The sequence below is a fragment of the Lolium perenne genome, chromosome 6 (assembly GCF_019359855.2).
Source record: "Lolium perenne isolate Kyuss_39 chromosome 6, Kyuss_2.0, whole genome shotgun sequence".
NCBI classification, from domain to species: Eukaryota; Viridiplantae; Streptophyta; class Magnoliopsida; order Poales; family Poaceae; genus Lolium; species Lolium perenne.
The window spans coordinates 247,589,971-247,598,884 of NC_067249.2; positions in this window are offsets into that span (position 1 = coordinate 247,589,971).

Consider the following 8,914-nt stretch of genomic DNA (forward strand, 5'->3'; position numbering starts at 1 on the left):
AATATGGTGGTAGAAATTTTCATGTTACTAAAACACCTCTCTATATGCTTAAAATTTTGAAGTTGAGCTTGTCTAGTTTTCCTATGCTTATTGCATTATGCCTACATAATTTGTTTATATACAAGATTCCTATGCATAGGAAGCATGTTAGACTTAAATGTGTTTTCAATTTGCCTCTTGATGCTCTCTTTTGCTTCAAATACTATTTCTTGCGAGTGCATCATTAAAACTGCTGAGCCCATCTTAATGGCTATAAAGAAAGAACTTCTTGGGAGATAACCCATGTGTTATTTTACTACAGTATTTTTATTTTATATTTGAGTCTTGGAAGTTGTTTACTACTGTAGCAATCTCTCCTTATCTTATTTTTGTGTTTTGTTGTGCCAAGTAAAGTCGTTGATAGTAAGGTTCATACTAGATTTGGATTACTGCGCAGAAACAGATTTCTTTGCTGTCACGAATCTGGGAAAAATTCTCTGTAGGTAACTCATAAAATTATGCCAATTTACGTGAGTGATCCTCAGATATGTACGCAACTTTCATTCAATTTGAGAATTTTCATTTGAGCAAGTCTGGTGCCCCTTTAAATTTCGTCTTTACGGACTGTTCTGTTTTGACAGATTCTGCCTTTTATTTCGCATTGCCTCTTTTGCTATGTGGGATGGATTTCTTTGTTCCATTAAACTCCAGTAGCTTTGGGCAATGTCCAGAAGTGTTAAGAATGATTGTGTCACCTCTGAACATGTGAGTTTTTTATTATGCACTAACCCTCTAATGAGTTTGTTTCGAGTTTGGTGTGAAGGAAGTTTTCAAGGGTCAAGAGAGGAGTATGATATACTATGATCAAGAAGAGTGAAAAGTCTAAGCTTGGGGATGCCCCGGTGGTTCACCCCTGCATATATCAAGAAGACTCAAGCGTCTAAGCTTGGGGATGCCCAAGGCATCCCCTTCTTCATCGACAAATTATCAGGTTCCTTCTCTTGAAACTATATTTTTATTCGGTCACATCTTATGTACTTTACTTGGAGCGTCTGTTTGTTTGTTTCTATTTTTGTTTTTGTTTGAATAAATGATTGTGTGGGAGAGAGACACGCTCCGCTGGTTCATAGAGACACATGTGTTCTTAGCTTTAAATTTTCATGGCGAAGGTTGAAACTGCTTCGTTAAATTGTTATATGGTTGGAATTGGAAAATGCTACATGTAGTAATTGCTATAATGTCTTGGATAATGTGATACTTGGCAATTGTTGTGCTCATGTTTAAGCTCTTGCATCATATACTTTGCACCTATTAATGAAGAAATACATAGAGCATGCTAAAATTTGGTTTGCATATTTGGTCTCTCTAAAGTCTAGATAATTTCTAGTATTGAGTTTGAACAACAAGGAAGACGGTGTAGAGTCTTATAATGTTTTCAATATGTCTTTTATGTGAGTTTTGCTGCACCGCTTCATCCTTGTGTTTGTTTCAAATAACCTTGCTAGCCTAAACCTTGTATCGAGAGGGAATACTTCTCATGCATCCAAAATCCTTGAGCCAACCACTATGCCATTTGTGTCCACCATACCTACCTACTACATGGTATTTCTCCGCCATTCCAAAGTAAATTGCTTGAGTGCTACCTTTAAAATTTCTATCCTCTACCTTTGCAATATATAGCTCATGGGACAAATAGCCTAAAAACTATTGTGGTATTGAATATGTACTTATGCACTTTATCTCTTATTAAGTTGCTTGTTGTGCGATAACCATGTTCCTGGGGACGCCATCAACTACTCTTTGTTGAATATCATGTGAGTTGCTATGCATGTTCGTCTTGTCTGAAGTAAGGGAGATTTACCACCTTTATGGTTAGAGCATGCATGTTGTTAGAGAAGAACATTGGGCCGCTAACTAAAGCCATGATCCATGGTGGAAGTTTCAGTTTTAGACATATATCCTCAATCTCATATGAGAAAATTATTAATTGTTGCTACATGCTTATGCATAAAAGAGGTGTCCATTATCTGTTGTCTATGTTGTCCCGGTATGGATGTCTAAGTTGAGAATAATCAATAGCAAGAAATCCGATGCGAGCTTTCTCCTTAGACCTTTGTACAGGCGGCATAGAGGTACCCCTTTGTGACACTTGGTTGAAACATGTCCATTGCGATAATCCCGGTAATCCAAGCTAATTAGGACAAGGTGCGGGCACTATTAGTATACTATGCATGAGGCTTGCAACTTGTAAGATATAATTTACATAACACATATGCTTTATTACTACCGTTGACAAAATTGTTTCTTGTTTTCAAAATCAAAGCTCTAGCACAAATATAGCAATCGATGCTTTTCCTCTTTGAAGGACCTTTCTTTTACTTTTATTGTTGAGTCAGTTCACCTATCTCTCTCCACCTCAAGAAGCAAACACTTGTGTGAACTGTGCATTGATTCCTACATACTTGCATATTGCACTTGTTATATTACTCTATGTTGACAATATCAATGAGATATACATGTTATAAGTTGAAAGCAACCGCTGAAACTTAATCTTCCTTTGTGTTGTTTCAATGCCTTTACTTTGAATTATTGCTTTATGAGTTAACTCTTATGCAAGACTTATTGATGATTGTCTTGAAAGTACTATTCATGAAAAGTCTTTGCTATATGATTCATTTGTTTACTCATGTCATTTACATTGTTTTGATCGCTGCATTCATTACCTATGTTTACAATAGTATGATCAAGGTTATGATGGCATGTCACTCCAGAAATTATCTTTGTTATCGTTTACCTGCTCGGGATGAGCAGAAACTAAGCTTGGGGATGCTGATACGTCTCCGACATATCGATAATTTCTTATGTTCCATGCCACATTATTGATTATATCTACATGTTTTATGCATACTTTATGTCATATTTATGCGTTTTCCGGAACTAACCTATTGACGAGATGCCGAAGGGCCAGTTCCTGTTTTCTGCTGTTTTTGGTTTCAGAAATCCTAGTAAGGAAATATTCTCGGAATCGGACGAAATCAACGCCCAGCATCCTATTTTTCCACGAAGCTTCCAGAACACCCGAGAGTCGCCAGAGGGGAGCCCTGGTGGGCCCAGGAGGTAGGCCGGCGCGGCCCAGGCCCTGGCCACGCCGGCTTACCCTCTCACCGCCTCGTCGCCCCTCCGACTCCGCCTCTTCGCCTATATAAAGGTCCTCGACCTAAAACCTCGAGACAGAAAAGCCACGGTACGAGAAACCTTCCAGAGCCACCGCCATCGCGAAGCCAAGATCTGGGGGACATGAGTCTCTGTTCCGGCACGCCGCCGGGACGGGGAAGTGCCCCCGGAAGGCTCCTCCATCGACACCACTGCCATCTCCATCAACGCTGCTGTCTCCCATGAGGAGGGAGTAGTTCTCCATCGAGGCTCGGGGCTGTACCGGTAGCTATGTGGTTAATCTCTCTCCTATGTACTTCAATACAATGATCTCATGAGCTGCTTTACATGATTGAGATTCATATGAGTTTTGTATCACTATTCGTCTATGTGCTACTCTAGTGATGTTATTAAAGTACTCTATTCCTCCTGCATGATGTAATGTGGACAGTGTGTGCATCATGTAGTACTTGGCGTAGTTTATGATTGTGATCTCTTGTAGATTATGAAGTTAACTATTACTATGATGGTATTGATGTGATCTATTTGGTTATGTTGATCTATCTTGCACTCTAAGGTTATTTAAACATGAATATCGAATATTGTGGAGCTTGTTAACTCCGGCATTGAGGGTTCGTGTAATCCTACGCAATGGTGTTCATCATCCAACAAGAGTGTAGAGTCTAGCATCTATCTATTTATTTATGTGATCAATGTTGAGAGTGTCCACTAGTGAAAGTATAATCCCTAGGCCTTGTTCCTAAATACTGAAATCACTGCTTGTTTACTGTTTTACTATGTTTCTACTGCCTGCAATATTACCACCACCAACTATACGCCAGCAAGCACTTTTCTGGCACCGTTGCTACTGCTACTATTTATTCATACCACCTGTATTTCACTATCTCTTCGCCGAACTAGTGCACCTATTAGGTGTGTTGGGGACACAAGAGACTTCTTGCTTTGTGGTTGCAGGGTTGCTTGAGAGGGATATCTTTGACCTCTTCCTCCCTGAGATCGATAAACCTTGGGTGATCCACTTAAGGGAAACTTGCTGCTGTTCTACAAACCTCTGCTCTTGGAGGCCCAACACTGTCTACAAGAATTTAAGCTCCCGTAGACATCAATCAGCATCCCCAAGCTTAGTTCCTACTCATCCTCGAGTAGGTAAACGATAAAAAGAATAATTTCTGTAGTGACATGCTACTTACATAACCTTGATCATACTATTGTAAAGCATATGAGATGAATGCAGTGACTCAAGGCAATGATCTATAGTTGCTAACCAAATAGATAACATATAACATATAGCAAAACTTTTCAGGAATAGTACTTTCAAGACAAGCATCAAAAGTCTTGCATAAGAGTTAACTCATAAAGCAATAAATTCAAAGTAAAGGCATCGAAGCAACACAAAGGAAGATATAAGTCTCGGCAGTTGCTTTCAACTTTCAACATACATATCTCATGGATAATTGTCAACACAAAGTAATATGATGAATGCAAATAAGCAAGTATGTAAGAATCAATGCACAGTTAACACAAGTGTTTGCTTCTAAGATGGAAGGAAGTAGGTAAACTGACTAAACATAAAGTAAAAGAAAGGCCCTTCAAAGAGGGAAGCATTGATTAAATCATGTGCTAGAGCTTTTTAAGTTTTGAAATCATATAGAGAGCATAAAAGTAAAGTTTTGAGAGGTGTTTGTTGTTGTCAACGAATGGTAGTGGGCACTCTAACCCCCTTGCCAAACAGACTTTTGAAGAGCGGCTCCCATGAACATTATCTCTCACATGTACTTTAGTTTAATTCATTTTTATTTTTGGGTGACACTCCTTCCAACCTTGATTTCACAAACCATGGCTAACCGAATCCTCGGGTGCCTGCCAACAATCTCATACCATGAAGGAGTGCCTTTTTATTTTAGTTTTATTTAGATGACACTCCTCCCCACCTTTGCTTTCTCAAGCCATGGCTAACCGAATCCTCCGGTACCTTCCAACATTTCACATACCATGGAGGAGTGTCTATTTGCAAAATTAAGTTGCTTACTAACGAATCAGAGCAAAACATGTGAAGAGAATTATTAATGAAAGTTGATTAATTGGGGCTGGGAACCCCGTTGCCAGCTCTTTTTGCAAAATTATTGGATAAGCGGATGAAGCCACTAGTCCATTGGTGAAAGCTGCCCAACAAGATTGAAAGATAAAACACCACATACTTCCTCATGAGCTATAAAACATTGACACAAATTGAGAAGCATTTTGAATTGTTTAAAGGTAGCACATGAAGTATTTACTTGGAATGGCAGGAAATACCACATAGTAGGGAGGTATGGTGGACACAAATGGCATAGGTTTTGGCTCAAGGTTTTGGATGCACGAGAAGCATTCCCTCTCAGTACAAGGCTTTAGCTAGCAAGGTTATTTGAAGCAAACACAAGTATGAACCGGTACAGCAAAACTTACATAAAAACATATTGCAAGCATTATAAAACTCTACACTGTCTTCCTTGTTTCTCAAACACTTTTACCAGAAAATATCTAAACCTTTGAGAGACCAATCATGCAAACCAATTTCAACAAGCTCTACGGTAGTTCTCCACTAATAGGTTTAAACTACATGATGCAAGAACTTAATCATGATCTACTTGAGAGCTCAAAACAATTGCCAAGTATCAAATTATCCAAGTCAATATGAGGCATTTTCTGTTTCCAACCAAATAGCAATAAATGCAACAGCTTCCAACTTTTGTCATTGAACATTAAAAGTAGAACGAAGAACAAGTGTTCATATGAAAAAGCAGAGCGTGTCTCTCTCCCAAACAAGGATTGCTAGGATCTGAATTTATTCAAACATAAACAAAACGAAAATAAACACACAAACGCTCCAAGTAAAGCACATAAGATGTGACCGAATAAAAATATAGTTTCAATAGAAGAAACCTGATAAATTGTTGATGAAGAAGGGGATGCCTTGGGCATCCCCAAGCTTAGACGCTTGAGTCTTCTTGAAATATGCAGGGATGAACCACGGGGGCATCCCCAAGCTTAGACTTTTCACTCTTCTGATCATATATCATCCTCCTCTCTTGACCCTTGAAAACTTCCTTCACACCAAACTTCTCATAAACTTCATTAGAGGGGTTAGTACTCAAAAAACTTTAATCCACCTTGGTACTGTAGTGACACATTGCAAGAACTCAATAAAACATTAGCTACAGCTCTCCGCGTCTAGAAAGCCTTGCTTAAAGTCCACAAGAGACAATGCAAAAAAACGGAGACAGAATCTGCCAAAACAGAACAGCCAGTAAAGACGAATTTTTAGGAGGTACTTCCGTTGCTCAAATCAGAAAACTCAAAACTAATGAAAGTTAAGTACGTATCTGAGGAACACGCACGTAAATTGGCAGATTTTTCTGAGTTACCTACAGAGAATCTGACCGAAATTCGTGACAGATAGAAATCTGTTTCTGCGCAGAAATCCAAATCTAGTATCAACCTTCTATTAGAGACTTCACTTGGCACAACAATGCAATAAAATAAAGATAAGGAGAGGTTGATACAGTAGTAACAACTTCCAAGACACAACAAAACAGTACCAAAATAAACACATGGGTTATCTCCCAAGAAGTGCTTTCTTTATAGCCATTAAGATGGGCTCAGCAGTTTTAATGATGCACTCGCAAGAAATAAGAGTTGAAGCAAAAGAGAGCATCAAGAAGCAAATTCAAAACACATTTAAGTCTAACCCTCTTCCTATGCATAGGAATCTTGTACACAAATAAATTCATGAAGAACAAAGTGGCAAGCATAAGAAGATAAAACAAGAGTAAGTTCAAAATTTTCAGCATATAGAGAGGTGTTTTAGTACCATGCAAATTTCTACAACCATATTTCCCTCTCTCATAATAATTTTCAGTAGCTTCATGAATAAACTCAACAATATAACTATCACATGCAGCATACTTTTCATGATCCATAAACACATGATTTTTATCAAGCTCAAAAATAGTGGGATTAAAACTCTCAAACACACTTTTATCAATAATATAACATGATGATTGATCAATCTCAAGAGATATGGGACTCCTACATAAAGTCAAGACTTATCCAATCCCATTTTCATTAGTAGTACAATTAATTTTATCAAGTAACATACACTACAAGAAAAGTTCTGATAGACAACGTCTCAAAATCGTCCGCTAAGGGGTATTTTTCGTCGCCTATGGGCCTAACCCGACGATATGGGTTCTGTTGTGGAAACTGCGTCAGGCAAAGTCCTACGACGATTTTTTCGGTCCGTCGCGCTTGGGCGCCCTTCCGCCACGGAAAATCGGACCGTTGCCCAAGTGTTTCCGGGAGCCCGTTGACTGCTGACGTCATGCAAACTGACACGTGGCAGACGCCGTTAACTGGCAGTTAACGGCGTTAACCGGCTGAAACCCCGTGGTAGATGGTAGGCCCACACGAGGCCTGCCACGTCTTAAGCGGGCCGGCCCATTAAGTTTGCGGGCCGGGCCAGCTGACTTAGTTTGACCGGTCAACTATATAGCTGGGCTGGTCCATTAGTTACGTGGGCCGGGCCTAACCTCTAAGGTTGACTGGTCAAAACTTTAATGGGCTGGCCCACTAAGCATGTGGGCCGGGCCGAATGCACTCGATTGACCGGTCAACAGGTAAAAGGGCCGGCCCACAAGACATGTGGGTCCCACTTTCCTGGTATCGGGCCGGCCCATTTACAAAGTGGGGTCCACATTAAAGCAACTGGGCCGGCCCAAGAAGTTATTGGGCCGGCCCAATTAGCATGTGGGTCCCACTTTCCTGCTATCGGGCCGGCCCATTTAGTGCGTGGGGTCCACATTTGATCAAATGGGCTGGCCCAACAAGCCAGTGGGCCGGGCCAAAAGCACCGGTGGGTCCCACTTTCCTGTTAAAGGGCCAGCCCATTTAGTATGTGGGGTCCACCATATAGCAAGTGGGCCGGCCCAACAAGATAGTGGGCCGGGCCAAAAACACAGGTGGGTCCCACTTTCCAGTTAAAGGGCTAGCCCATTTAGTATGTGGGGTCCACCATATAGCAAGTGGGCCGGCCCAAGAAGATAGTGGGCCGGGCCAAAACACTGGTGGGTCCCACTTTCCTGTTAAAGGGCCGGCCCATTTAGTATGTGGGGTCCACCGTATAGCAAGTGGGCCGGCCCAACACGCTAGTGGGCCGGGCCAAAAACACAGGTGGGTCCCACTTTCCTGTTAAAGGGCCGGCCCATTTAGTATGTGGGGTCCACCATATAGCAAGTGGGCCGGCCCAACACGCTAGTGGGCCGGGCCAAAAACACAGGTGGGTCCCACTTTCGTCTTAAAGGGCCGGCCCGTTTAGTATGTGGGGACCACCACAAAAGCAATTGGGCTGGCCCAACTAGTTAGTGGGCCGGCCCAGTAGTGGGTGGGGTCCACCTTAAAGCAAGTGGGCCGGCCCAATAAAAGTGTGGGGTCCACAGTAAATCAAGTGGGCTGGCCCAATAAGTAAGTGGGCCAGCCCGTTTAGTTGCTGTTTATATGCCGGCGTAATAGGCGCTTTAGGATTTTGCGGGCCGGCACATATGTGATTTCGCTTAATTGGGCCGTTTAAGGGATGGGAATTCGTGATTTAGATACTGAGAATATTTACGCAGCATTGATTTCTGTCGGATAGCCTCACTTACCACAAGCACCAAAGAAAAAATGCGCGAAAGAACTATAAAAACTAACTAAATATTACATCAGCTGCAAGGCATTGAAAAAATAT